This window comes from Taeniopygia guttata, chromosome 3, assembly GCF_048771995.1.
Source record: "Taeniopygia guttata chromosome 3, bTaeGut7.mat, whole genome shotgun sequence".
NCBI lineage: Eukaryota > Metazoa > Chordata > Aves > Passeriformes > Estrildidae > Taeniopygia > Taeniopygia guttata.
In genome coordinates, this window is record NC_133027.1 from 7,182,730 (window position 1) to 7,197,559 (window position 14,830).

General features: G+C 42.3%; 1 protein-coding gene and 1 non-coding gene across 6 annotated transcripts in view; both read right to left on the bottom strand.

Annotated features, from left to right (window-relative positions):
* Positions 1-14,830, bottom strand: part of EVA1A (eva-1 homolog A, regulator of programmed cell death) — a 200,367-nt gene that overhangs the window by 64,616 nt on the left and 120,921 nt on the right. The window contains exon 1 of one of the 5 annotated variants that reach the window (XM_072926309.1): positions 189-529. The exons of 2 other annotated variants lie outside the window; for them this stretch is intronic. The gene's annotated coding sequence lies outside the window, so the exon portion shown is untranslated. Of the gene's footprint in view, positions 1-188; positions 530-14,830 lie in introns of those variants that run through there. 2 more of the 5 variants (XM_072926311.1, XM_072926310.1) reach the window with 2 other exon arrangements.
* On the bottom strand, positions 13,240-13,311 carry TRNAC-GCA (transfer RNA cysteine (anticodon GCA)). Its single transcript has one exon. It is a non-coding gene; the product is annotated as a tRNA-Cys (tRNA).

The following is a 14,830-nucleotide window of genomic DNA, read 5'->3' on the forward strand; positions in this document are numbered from 1 at the left end:
CTTTTTTCCATCAGTCACATCAAGCCACCAGCACAACAGCACCAATGCCAGCCCGCAGCTGAGCTGTCCTACGGAGTGAGTCTCTCGCGGGGCTCCTGTCCCCTCCCCGTCCCCCCGCAGCCCCTCGCCCACCCAAACGCGCAGCACCGGCATCCCCGGGCCGCCTCGCCCCCCGCACCTGCACGGACCTGCCAAGTTTGCGGGAGAAGGATGGGTTCGCCCTCACCGCCTCAGGTTCCCCGCAGCCCGGGACGCGCAGCCAGCGGCGTGCAGAGGAGAAAGTTGTTCCAGGGTTCGGTCCTCGGCGCTCCCGGCAGCGGGCTGGGAGCTGAGCCCGCGGGGGCAGCAGGAGCAGGAATGCGGCTGCCGGGCGGGAGCGTGGGGAGCGCCCAGCGCTGTCACATCCTCCCGAAGCCGCCGCCGGGAGCGGGGACGCCCTGCGCGTCCGCGGGAGGGCTGGAGCGCGGAGCGAGTGTCGGGGAGGGCAGCAACAGGAAATGACACAGAAACTTCACCAGGCTCCAATCCAAACTTGACCCCTGACATGAAAGAGAGGGGAGGCAACTGGGGGCGGGTGGGGGGGAAGAGAAAATTTTCCCCCTCATTAACCAGCGTAAAAATCTGCTGACTGGAAAAAAAAAATCACTGTGACAAGTTTTATTAAAGCAAAGAACGAAGGGGGTAGGGGCGGGATTCCCATCAGAGTTTATTTACTTGAGCCGGAGTGGTGCGATGATGCTAGACGCTAAGAGCAAAATGCCATTTTCAGCAGTTTCCTGGCTTTTCTAAGCTCCGGGACGCTCCAGCGTGTGCCTGAGGGCAGCAGGCAGGAGCGAGGTGCCCCTGCATCCCGTGCAGCTGCAGGGCCGGAATGCAGCGCTGCCCGCTGCTCCCCGGGCACAGGACGGGCCGGGGCTCCTGGGGCTGTGCCAGCCTGGAGAGGAGCGCACGGCCCCGCACGGCCCCGCACGCCTCGGGCACGGCACAGCGGCAGCCCAGGCACCCGCCAGAGTGCCGGTGGCACGGCTGCAGGAGCAGAAAATCACACCGAGCGTGTAGTCAAACCTTTGGATGGATGTTCCAGGAGCTGCCTTTACTGAACAAAGTTGGATAGATACCCCAGAATCATATAATCACAAAATCCAACTAACAACAACATGCTCACCACTAAACCGTATCCCCAACTATCACACCTACACATTTCTGGAACACTCCCAAGGATGGTGACTCCACTATGTCCCTGGGCAAGCTGTTCCTGACCAGCATTCCAGTGAAGAAATTTTTCCTGATATCCAATCCAATTGATTTTCTAATAGTATTTTTTCTAATCTATTTGGATTATTTTCCTAATATCCACTCTAACCTTCCAGCGAGGCAAACTCTGTGAACACCTCTCTACATGCTGGGTGCCAGGACACAGCAGCTATTGAACTTGGTTGCAGTTTTTAAAGCATCCTTTAGACCTAAAATGCATCCTTCTCAGGCAGCCCAGACCTAGCCTGACTTTGGGCTCTGCAAATCCCACCTGCCCTTGCAGTAGGCAGTGCCATAAACTCTTTGACAGGAGCCCATGGGGATTCCTAAGGGGTCCTCACCTTCCTGATTTGGTTCCCACACCACAGCTGAAAGGTGGATGAGGTGCCCACACAATCAGGTCACTGTAGATTGAACAGAAGGTTGTTTGGAAGAAACTGTATCACTCCTCAGCCTACTGGAAGATTTCCTACCAGATACAGTAAACCGTAGGAACAGTTGGAACCCAGGTCTAAGAGCAGATTTAACTCTTCCCTGGAAAGCAAGTATAAACATAGCCATTCTGCCTACAAATATGAACGTGGTGAGAGATTTTCTTCCTAAAAATTGACCTTTCTCAGGCCAAGAAAGATCAGTGAGGCTAAATGCCTCACTGAGACATCTCCATTTACCAATCAGTTTTATAGGAATATAATATTCCCACTAAAACAAGAATTTTTAAATATTCCTATTTAATAGGAATATTTTAAGGCCAGGAGATCATTCATTTGATAATTTCCATCACCTGGCCTGACCACCTGCATAGCTGAAGCCACACAATGGCATCCCAAAGCAACACATGAATCATTACAAACTATGGCACACCATGCAAGGACACATCCCCCCCCAAACCAGAGGCTTTTAGAGAAGGACAATCCACCCCAGATAAGTTATTTCCGTGGCTATCACCCTGTCAAGAAGAAGGGCTGCCTTTCTGATCTGCATTTGTCTGGCCTCACTCTCCACCCTCCACCCTGGCCATCACTCATCAGTCTCTCCAGGAAGCTGCAGGTCAGGCATGGACAGAGCAGGCTGCAGCCCACCAAGGTACAGCCCATCCTCAGTTTACCCCCAGAACAGCAGGAATATTTCAAGCCTAGGCATAGCTGGGGACCCTCCAATATTTTGGTTGAAAGCAGCCAAGCCGTGCAGCTCTGAGTGGAAACTGGAGCCTGCTGCTCCCTTGCCATGCAACCTCAGCTTTACAAAACCACAGACACGTAATCTCATAACCTTGTCCTGAATAAATAAAAATAACTGAGCTTTTTTAGTCTCTCATGGTAAGGCAGATTTATGGGCAAACCACAAACCGTGCCTGTCACTCTTTTAAGATACGTTTCCATTGCATTAAAGTTCTTTTTCAAATGTGCCTACCAGACCTGGATGTGGTATTACCTCACCTATACTGTAAATTTTTAACAGACTTGGACTCCTATCCAGTTGCTCCATCAGATGCATCCCTCTCTGCTGTGCCTTTGTGAATGCAGTAGCGACCTAACAAACTGAATTAGGGATTTATTGTTATAGTATCATTTTGCTCCAAACTTCAACCTTAAACACAAAATACTTTCAGATTTGGCATTTATACAGTGTTCAACATATGCTTTGATCCAAACAAGGGCTTTGACCTGCCTAACCTTTGGTGTATTTTTTTCACTCCTGTGAATGACTTGAGCACAATCGTACGGTATCGGTTGTCACTTCCCTAATGAGAGGTTATTTTCAATTAATCAAAGAAATATAAACAGAGCCTTGTATCAAGTTTAAATAAGCTCAGAATAGTTCTGCCCTTAAAACAGATGTCTAAAGCTGTGTGTCCTTTCAGATCAGAGCTAGTGCACTGTCAAGAAGAGACCTTGCAGATCTGTTTGCTCAGCCAGCTCAAAAAACCAAATATCAGCTCCAAATCCTGACACAGTCCAGTGTGGCCCATTGAAGTCAGTGAATTGGGCAGCCCATGATGCAGATTAGGGTAACCAGGCCAAAATCAGATTTGTGAGGTCTTTACAGATTAGAGAGAACAGCAGAAGGGAATTAGATAGCACCACATTATTTCAAAGTGAGGTTAGCCCTGCATCAAGCCCAGCACCCCATAGCTGCTTCCCCATGGATCTGATCGTGAAGAGGTCAAATAATAAAATGAGAAGAGGAAGAGATTAACTAAACAGGGTCAGGGCTGGTCTTTGGTCCCAGGGCCAGCAGGCACAGCCTCATGCACAGTGGGGGTTAAATGCCCTTAACCTCCAAAAAAGCATGGCCCCATGCAGACTTCCTGGTGGGAACAATCTCTGAGTCATGCTACTGGTCACACTATGCCATAGAGCTGGCACCCCATCCCGGGATAAACAGGGACCGTGATAACATTTAACACCATAAAAGTTTTTCCAGTGGCAGGGCCCTGGTGCTGTTTAATTAACTTAAACAATAAACTAAATATAGCTAATTTCAGAATGATAAGTTACACAAAGGACCTACAAAACTTTTTCTTCATCCTGAAGCCTTAGGTAAATACAGGCTTGCCCTGTGAGTCTCAAACTTTTCCACACAGCTTTAGCATCCTTATTTCTTGTACTTCACACACTGGTTTTTGTCTGTAAGGTCTCCAAGGTAAGGAGCACATCTATTCCTAGAACTTGGGCCTTGCTTGTTATTCCAAAAACCAGTGTTTTAATCCATGAGGTGGGATGTATCTGCACTCTGCTTAGACAGCTCAAGGGTAGATCTGAGCTAAAGATCTGTAGTGACCCTCTCTAGTTAACAGACTGGCCTTTGTGGAGGATAATTTGTTTTATCCAAACACAGTTTAACACAGGTGAGATGAATCCCCTCCGGAGCTGACCCTCCTGCACCAGGGATTATTAGCCTAGCTAATTATTACAATCTCTGCACCTAATTTTCTGTGTCTACCAAGGGGTTTAAAAATAAAATATGTGTTTACCTGTCAGAGCAAAACATGGATTATTTCATATCCATAAAATAAATATTATAATAGTGTTGTCACAACTTTTGATGTCAGAAACAAGTCATCTTGTGTAGCCTCTAAATGAGGTAAACTCTGATCAGGCCATTAAGTTTTCATGCAGTTACCACTGGAGCCCAAGGTGCTGTGTGGCACTAAAGCACATCTTCTCAGCAGGGATCCACTCTGGATTACAGGGTGTCAAGGGAGGGGGAAAGCCACCATGTATTTTATTAACTGACTGTCCTGAGAGTAATAAATGACTTTTCAAAGGAAAGGTGAAAAAGCTTCCTGTACTTGTTTTTATTGTACATATACATATATATAATTCAATATCTCTGAACTAGGTGCCATTTTCTCTTGCTAAAAATACTCACTATAATCAGTCATCTTTTCTGAAAGTGTGTTCTGATAATCTGAGCTCATTCACAAATAGCACCTGCAGCAACACCCAGTAGAGGCAGGGGTACACATTTGAGAATATTCACTTGGCAACTTGTTTCTTTGAAAATGAACATCACTTTTCCATTTCTGCCTTGAAATAAAGGTATAGAAAGGAAGTGGCTTGTTGCAAATGGACAGGTTTTGCCCGTTTATTTGTGAAGATGTGCAACAAGCAAATTGAGATTCTAGGGTGAAATAGCACACTTACATATTTGGCTGCTATATAAAGGGAATTTATAAGGGTTTTCTTTTACTTGTTTGTCTTTGCTTGTCTTGCTTTTATTTACTTTTTATTTTTTCAGTCCAAATGACATCATGGTCTCTGGTGGAAACCAGTGGGACCTGTGGCTGAAGGACCTGCACAACCCTGAATAAGGACAGAGGAAGAGAACCAATCTTCTTTTATCCTTTTGGCAGATCTATAACTAAAACCATAACATGAACTATGTGCCAAAATACTGAGTTTATTAACTATACTCTCACCTGGGGAAACTATTTCTGTTTGAAAGAGTACCTTAAACTGCTTACAGCAGCAGGATTAAGGTGTGGTGAATTAAAACAGAAGGAATAGACTTATATAACATTTTTTTCTTTCAGTACCTTTAATTTCATTCTAGATTTCCTGAATCCCACAAGAAAAATTATAATGCCTCAGAAATGTATTCTTTTCTGGCTTTTGCAGTTTTCATATGTTAACATTAGATTATCTGCTATTAAAAAAAATATATTTGAATCTTTTCCATGCATATGCTCTTCTCCATGATATTTTTGGCATTTATGAAGCCAGCTACATAAACTTCAGGGGCAAATGGCCTTTAAAAACTAATGAAGATCTGTAACATTTATGTAACATAACATCCTATGTATTTTACAAAAGGAGAAAAGCTTCTTCTTCTCCCCTCTCTCTGTTCCCCACTACCCCCAAACAGAAAGGAATTGTTTCTCTCAAGTCTGTCTCTCTCCAGAAAAATCTGACCTACAAATGGCTTTCTCATAACTCAGCAGACTAGTTCAGTCCTCATATGGATTTATCATTAACCACACAAGCACATGTTGTCCATTTTGCCCAACCTAATGAATGTGCTATAAATAAAATAACTCTAAAAGCAGGTTTCACCATTCTTATCCAAGCTGTTGCTGCAAGTCCTTGTAACTTCCAAACCTACTTGCATTAGAAACATTAATCACTTGATTATAATTCAAAGCATCAGCTCTCTACAGTTGAAACTCCCTAGCACTTGACTTTGGCTAGACCTCTAACCTCAACTTATCACTTTCAGGCGTACTCCACATTTTCTTCTCCAATCTGTCACTGATGCAGGAAAGACGTGGGAAGTTGCTTTCAGAAGGTATTTTTAACCTAAGAGTGCCTCATTAAAAAGAGAGCTTAGTATAGAAACTCTGAAACAAAACCTTTCCCACTTCACTAAGCACAGCAACCTGAAAATACCAGAGGGGTATTTCACCAGAACTCATGTCATTTTAAATCAAAGCAACATAAAGAATAAGGAAGTTCTTTTGGAAAAGACATTGTTGAGTGTAATTCCTATCTACCCCACAAATATTTTATATGATCATAGGATTATCTGTAGAGCTTTGTATTTTCCATCTAGAATGAAGGAGGCTGAATCAAGTCATCTACTATTCTGACTTGCCTGCTCATTCATTAAGAGTGTATTTCTACAGTTTGGGTTGTTTCTACTTATTTCAGCTGACAGCATGGAGATCATATTCCATCTTGACCAAAGGTTTTAAAAGGCAAGAGAAACAAAAGATTAATCATAAAAATATTATTTTTAAGCCTCATGTGCTTTAGTCTGGAAATAGAAAGACAAAGATAAAACTCTCAGGAGGACAGCCACAGCTAATGAGAGCCTGAGAGGAAATGATCACACATTCTTAGTTACTCTGATGGATGTCCTTCTAGATTTATTAATCAGAACCTTTTGATGCCAATAAATCACCAAAGTATGATAACAGATGAAGGTGAGTTTGGATGTAAAATGATCCATGGTGAAGGATTACAATAAAGGAGGAAAAGGAGGGGGAGCCAAATACAGTTTTATAAACTGCATCCTCAGCTTGTGAAGACTTGTAGATAATAAATATCATTCATTTTCCACATTATCTAGGAGATTAAGAATGTTTCTTGATGTATAACTGCTGGGAAGCCTCTTTAGCACCTTCTCCAGTTACCAGGAGGTTTATATTACATCAATTGCTTTAATTTTCCATCAATTATGATTTCATTTACAAAGAGGAACTTTAAAGTACCTTTCTTCCTTTAACCTCTTTTTATGGAAATAGGCTCCAGAGGCTGGAAAGGAGAATGCATGCAGAACACTGAGGGTTTTGATCTTGCAAGGTTTGTCAGATCCTGCTTTGAGATTCCTGCAAGTTTTCTGGTATGACCTTATCCTGCTTGAATGATCCTACGTCAAAGAGGTGTCAGCAAGGTCTCCACGCCTCCAATCACTCTAAATACAGAGTTGTTGCTTTCTATATTTGGCAAAAACCACAAAAATCAATCCACATGTGTCACAGTTTGTGGTTTTCAAGGAAAGCATTTTCCAGAGCACTTAGGAAATAAATAAATGCATTTGAGATGCTATTACTGATGAATCAGTTCCACTCCCTGCATTCTACCAGTGATTTTTATGCTGTAGAATACAGCCCTGGCCATCTGAAGCAAACCAAAGTGATGCTTATGTTCTGCAAATTCAAAAAAAAAAAGGATATTAAAATGAGGTAGCTTGCCAATAAGGCAAAATTTGCCTTAAGCCATGAGAGCCAGAGGTATAACAAGACACCTAAGAAAGAAAGGACAGAAGTGCACCGAATGCCTTTGAGGATGCTCCCAAATGAAATACAAATTTGGATGCTGCCCTATAGCTTTTATTTGTTTTGTGTCACAACATGGAGAGGTCTCCAGGCTGATGCCCTGCCAAGCTTTGCTAAGTCATGCAGCAGGACAGCATTTGGTAGGGAGATGCACCAGCTTGGTCCAGATGCAGTGAAATGATGGCAGGTACATCATCTGCTGAACTGATGACCCCACCCAGAGGCACATCAGCTTGGAGGTTCCATGGGTGTCAGTCTTACTGTGTGGATCCAGCCCAAACATGTCCATACCATTTTGTATTCTGTATTCTCTATGAATATAAACTAGGGATATGGGGAATATAAACAGGGATATAATTGAATTTTATGGCACTTCTCAGAGCTTCCCTGGCTGGGATGACAGCTGAAGTGTCTCTGACATCATCTGCCCAAACACTCCCAATTCCAAGTTGAAGCAGCTCACAGGGAGATCAAAAAACTGGGCAGTCAAAGGGAGTGCCTTTGAAGTGATTAGATGTCCCTGAAGAAAATTAGGCAAATTTGTCCCTGTAATTCCTGCTGTGTACTCCATGGAATAGTGGGGACAGCATTTCTGTTATCTCTGTTCTTGCCAACATTTCTGCATGTTGCTGTTTAATGGGAAGTACTGAAAACACACATGAATGGACACTAAATTACAGAATATCCCTTCAGGCTGTCTAAGCCATCATGAGCATGAACAGAAGACAAGTACATGTGAACATAAATTCTAAGCTGAGATGTGTCATTTTACCCATATAGAAAGTGGAATGGAGAAGAAAGAAAATTAAGAACAAAAGACAATGAGGAGAGAAAACAGAAGGGGGTAAAGCCCTATATATGAGCTTTAGCATCTGAGAAAAAACAAGCAGAATACCCGGTACCCATTGAGGTCTGCTGTGTATGGATCCATAAGTCTGTGGCATGGAAATGAGACAGAATTGCTGTCCCAGGGAACACACTCCACTGGGGCAGTCTAAACTCCTTTCAGGGGGGTATGCTGGACTTACAGATCTGATTCTTGCCACATGATTCTTGCCAGATATCTGGTCACAGACAGTTGATCACCAGCAGATTATTTTAAGAGACTTCAGCTGAGAGAGATCACTTCCACCCCGAGAGCACTTAATTCTTAAAATTCAAAGAATTGAGTGCTTGAAATTAGCAAAGGAATATCCTTAAATTACAGTTTCATGCTGCAAAGCCTCTGCTCTTGAAATATGGAGGCAGCTCAAAAAAATAAAGGGATATCCAGGCCCTTCTTCTGCTGCTCTTGAATGAAGTATGGTATGGATTTCTAGACCTGGATTTAGGCCTGGAAGCACATCTGGAGGGCACCTATTCCCTGCATATGTTAGATTTGTGCTACATTAAAGAAATCATGGCTTCCACAAACATAAATGATGAAGAAAATTCTTGGCCTGAAACTAAATATTGTTTATTTTGTCACATTGAAATTGACTCCTGCAGAGATGATGACACCAAACCATGAAACGTCAGCCACAGAGCCTTGGACTGTTGTAGCAAGTTCCTGTGAAGGCAGCTGATTGAAACTCCACCACCCTGAGCTAAGGCATCAAATCTTCCCAACCCACACCTATCAAACAGGAATCACCTCACTGCAATATTCACCCTTATCTGCTGGAGAGGAGGAACTGCAGAACAAGAAAACAAGGAGACTTTGACAACAGAGAACAAGACAAAAGAACAAACACAGCCCTTCTCTACAAGCTTGCCTGACACAGGAGTTGAAGATAAAACACTCCTGGCTTCCAGTGCCAGTGATATGCCCAGGAAGAAACCTTCTCCTTCCTGGCATCACATTTGTTAAGTCAAATGGCTCAAAAAAACCTTTAAAATTGGATGTGGAGCTACCTCTGGTCACAGGAACAGCCCTGTCTCCAGCAGCAGCACGGCTGCTAGGAGCATTACATAAACGAGTTCATGTCGGGTCACAATCAGAAGACAGGCAGAGGCAGAAACACTCCAGCAGGCATTATTTTTCCACAGCACAGCCAAAAGCAGGCAAATACTTAAGAACAGCAAAATGCCACTGTGTTTGCAGACACCATTTATTAACAGCAGAATGGATTTTCAGTCAGTTTGTACCACAGATACCAACACCATCTTTGCTGCACTAAGTTGATGAAAGTGACATAATTTTGCAATGTACAATTATTTAAATCAAGGTGCAAAACTCCCTGGAGAACCTCCAAATTCTCCACGTTCTTAATTCTGAATATTTGTTCCCAAATCCAAATCCATTCAGTAAATACTTAGCCATGAGTGTGTCCCATGTGCTATAGAAGAAAAAGGAGATCAAGGATCCTGTTCTTGAAAATTAAAAAGGTAGGAACAGAGAGAGGAGTGATTAAATTCTTCCTCTCTCTTGCTTTGCACTGCTGATGCTTTCTCATTTTAATAGAGGTTATAGAAAGTGCAGACTTGACCCTCAGCAAGGCAAGTGTTTACTCCCTACAGGGCAGGAACAGGCTTTCCCAAACCAGGATGGATCCTGAGTAGCAAACTGGAAATAATCACAGACCTGGATGTGCAAAGGGAAACTGTACTGCAGTTTCAAAAATAGGAAACTTTGGGAACTGCAGACTACTTCAAATCCAATTCCCTTCCACTAAAGGTACATGGTTCAATTCTTTTGCATCTGTCATGTGAAATAAAAGTGCAGCTACTGCTGTAAAAAACAGTAAAAAATGTTTCTATAAGTATATTTCCAACCAAAGAAGGGTCAAGAATCTCCATTCTTTACTGGAAGCAGAGGAAAACATAATAAAAAAAGAATGAGGAAAAGGCAGAGGTACTTGCAAGGAGGTTGTAGTGAGCTGGGGATGAGTCTCTTCTCCCAGGTAACAAGTGATAGGACAGGAGGAAATGGCTTCAGGTTGCACTAGTGGAGGTTTAGATTGAATAGTAGGAAAAATGTCTTCACTGAAAGGGCTGCCCAGCATTGGAAGAGGCTGCCCAGGGCATCAGTGGAATCTCCATCCCTGGAGATATTTAGAAGATGTGATGTGGCTTTGAGTGACATGGTTTAGTGGTGGGCTTGGCAGTGCCGGGTTAATGGTTGGACTTAATGATCAGAAAGGTCTTTTCCAACCTTAATGATGCTGTGATTCTAAAATATGTAAGAGGATACACATTTCACAAAAGTCAAACTGCCTTAAAATCCTAAGAAAATAATATGCTGCAGTTCAAACACTCTTCCCCAGAGGAGAGGCTATGAAAACAATAGTTGAAAGATGTATGATCATATTGCCTAATGCACTACCAGAAGATGTTCCCATGCTCATCTGATGGGTGCAGGAAAAGAATGGAAAATAACATAGTTGAGTTCAGACCAGGTCAGGTGATCTTTCCAAAGATTGCTCCTGTCTTTTTTTCTCAAGAAGCACATACCCAAGAGATTTCAAATGCAAACAGCTAGCTACTCAGAAGGGAGCATGATACAATAATAAAAACCAACAGACACATTCAGAATGGTATTAAAAATTAAAATCCCTTAGTGAAATCCAGTAGCTGCTTGTTATGTATGTGTACAACTCACTGCAACACAATGCTTCCCTGAAACTTGAAGAAGATTTTAGGAGGTAAATAAGTAGATGCTCTCCATGCACCACACACATTAAAAAGGGGTAATTAGACCTATCATCCTCAGCTTGTCTGTAGCACATCAATCACGGGCAAAATCACAGAACAACTGTGACAGGACTCAACAAATAATTAATATACATTAACAACGTGTAATGGAAAAGGAGTCTTATTAATTAATCCAGTCTCGCTTTTTGATGAGCCTACAAATGAGCTTGATAAAAGTAATAGTGTTGAGGCAATGGGCTTTTGAAGAGCACCAAATTTGAATTCTTGAGTAATGTACTTGTCTGGTTTAAAATAAACATAGTACAGTGTATGTTAATTGGAGACCAGCTGATAGCTTTCTGAATTAAATAGTAAATGGCAAACGTTCACTCAGCAAGTGAACTTTCAGCCCCCTATAGATGTTGTCTTACCAGTTGTTATTTAGTGTTCTTATTGGTGACACAGAAGAAAAGGTTAGACTATTATTTAGTAAGTTTGTGGAATTTTGGGAAGCAGCATGGAATACAGAGGACAATAAAGAAAACCAATCCAGAGAGGAATTCAGGAAACTGCACACAAGCCAACAGTACGAATTTCAGTAAAGTCCTGAATATAAGATTAAGCAATGGAGAACTTGTTTCTCAGGCATGAGAAAGGAGGCCAGAAGCAAACTGGAAAAAGCCTAGAAAGTGATAGAATCTAAGTGGTGTAACACAGACATCTTCAGCAGCATAATGTGTGTACTAGAGATGTAATACCAAGTAGAAGCAGCGAAGAAATTTTATAAAAACCCAGCCTGGCATTGGTGCAACTGCTGCTGGTATTCAGAACCTATTCTAAAGGCTGCAGGTATTGAGGAACTAAAATAATTGAGGGAAAAGACACAAGAATTAATAAAGAATTGGGAAACCTCATTATGGAGAAAGGCATGAGAAGATTTACCTCTTTAATTTTACAAAGAAAAGGCTGAGAGGTTTCTTAATCACAGACTCAAAGTATTCAAAGAGAGAACTGAAGTTTCTTCAACCTTAAAACATCTCATAGTGGCCAGTAGGTATAAGTGAAATCTAGACATTCAGAATAGACATAAATCTGGCTTCTTTGACAATTTTGCAAGGGTTGTGGGATACTTACAGTCACTGGGAATCTTCAAATCAACTTTTTAAAATTTTCACTCCAGTTCAAGCAGCAATTAATTTAGGGAGGTCTTATGACCTCTTGGCCTCAGTAATTTATCCATTAAGTGACAGGGCTTCAAATGCTTCTGTGGGAGGTTATTTTATGACCTAATAAATGTCATCTTTGAGAAAAGTTTCATGGGATTCTGCATTTGTCTTTAATACTCTACTAATGGACCACATTGAGTAACTGATTGCCTTGTTTTCTCTTTTCATCAAAGCACAATTAAAATAGTGATCTTTCAGTAGATAATAACACCTTTCCTAATACTTGTAAAGAATAATCAGAGAATGAATCAAGCAATTAATTCTTAGTCCTTAGTCATCCCTCCCACTCAAAACCCAAACCAATGTTCACTTAAGCACAGGAATATGTGAGGAATGTTTCCTTCAGCCAAGCACTGGAGAAGACGAGGGAAATTTGGCATTTGTGACCCTAAGATTGCAGTATCTGTACCCAAACCAGAAGACTATGCAGAGAAAATGGAGATTCTTACAGGGGCTGAAGTAAATGTGCTCCTGTGGTTAACACGTACTCCTTCTCTCCATCTTTACTTGCTTTTTGGCTGTGGCTCATCCCTTTGGTTGTGCATGCTTTAATTTCCTTCACAATCTCAATCCTGCTACTCAGTGTCTAAGCACTGCATGTGTTTCCTTAAAACCACAAAAAATCATAAAATCATAAGAATTGTTTGGGTTGGAAGAGACTCTAAAGATCTTCTTATTCCAATCCCCTGCCATGGACAGGGACACATTTCACTAGACAAGGCTGCCCATGCCCCATCCAACCTGGCCTTGAGCACTTCCAGACATGGGGCATTCACAGCTTCTCTGGAGAACCTGTTCCGGTTCCTCACCACCCTCACAAAAAAAAATTGTTTTTCTAATATCTGACCTAAAAAGCAGCACCTGAGGGGGCACCTGGAGTTGAACCAGGGACCTCTTGATCTGCAGTCAAATGCTCTACCACTGAGCTATACCCCCTGCCTGAGCAACTCCTCTCTGTAAATGAAACCCATTAGGACGTTCCCTGCCCTAGGGAGTTCACAGCATGAATATGAACCAGCCTTGCAGAACTGGTCCAGCCCAGACAACCTCACTGCATTTCTTCCTGAGCCTTGTAGAAGACACACACTGGGGTGAAGGACTTCTGGAGTAGCACAGCAATGTCTTATGAACAAATAAAAACAGAACCTTACAGCTAGTGCTGGACAGTGCTAGGGAATTAATTGCAAAATGATGGGAAAATTGCTCTGCATTCCCTTTAGCTCCTTCCCTGCACTTCTTTCCAGATATGGAACAGGGTTACCTGCCCAGCTCCTTCGCCCAGATGTGCAGAGCAAGTCCAGCTGCATTGCCCACCCCTTTTCTCAGCCAGCACCATGCCCTTCTCCCCTCAGCATGGTAGCTGAACACCAGAGGTAACAGTGGCCTGGTGATTCCAGGGACTGAATCTCCATCTCAAAGCAATGATGATAATTCCAAAGGGACAACCCTGAAGTTCAGCTTTCACTGAGTAATTCCCAGGCCTCTGGAAACAGGCTGGAGAGCAGTAAATTTAGTAAAGAAAGAAAAGAGAGGTCCCTATTGCGTCACCAGCCCTGTGTCTGAAATATTTATTAGTATCAAGATTCTTGCTAGAATCACAATATGTGTTCAAAATCCAGGACAGTGAAACAACATGTCCATGGGGTCAGACAGGAGGCTCTGGTATGGAGAATCCAGTGTAGGCAAAGTCGGACAAACATTAGATAAATAAATGGGAGAGGTTGAACTCTAATGGAAACTAAGAGAATTTGTTTGCTCTAAATGGTGAACCACATGACTGAAATTTCTGTGGAAAGTATCCACAGACAGGTAGATGGGTAACATCTGGGACATTGGGACTCTGGGTAAGGTCCCCAGACGGAACTTTTTGGCACCATTTTCTGTGATTTTGATTCATCCAAAGTTTGCCACATCAAAAGTTATTAGTACAAGTGCTTTGGAAAGCATGATCTCTCCCAAGATGAGCACCATCTCACAAAGACCTACCATATCCAACCCTCATTCCAAACCATTAATATGGATCTTAAACAAAAACAGTCTAACATTGTTCCTTTCTGGTCCCCTGAGGTATCTTCCACCAAGAATTGGCATTTATTCATCACTATGTGTTTCTGGTGCCTCCAGCCTGTTTTCAGTCTGCTTTATAATCCTCATCTCCAGTCAATTTAAATTAAATTTTCAGCTCAGTCTTCATGAAACAATACATTAATTGCCTCAGCACATGAATAGACATCTTATTTATACAGATTAAATGACCGTATTCTTTTCATCTACTTGGCCTGCAGTTGGATCAAGCTAAGTTTTGTCTGGATTTCCTTCCTACAAATCTATGTGTGTGTCATCCATGTTCCTTTTCAATGGTGAAGTCAACATCCTTCCTACATGCCACTAAAGGAATCAAACTGATAATTAAAGTGTGCTCTGAGTCACACAGAAAATTTAATAAACTCTTCTT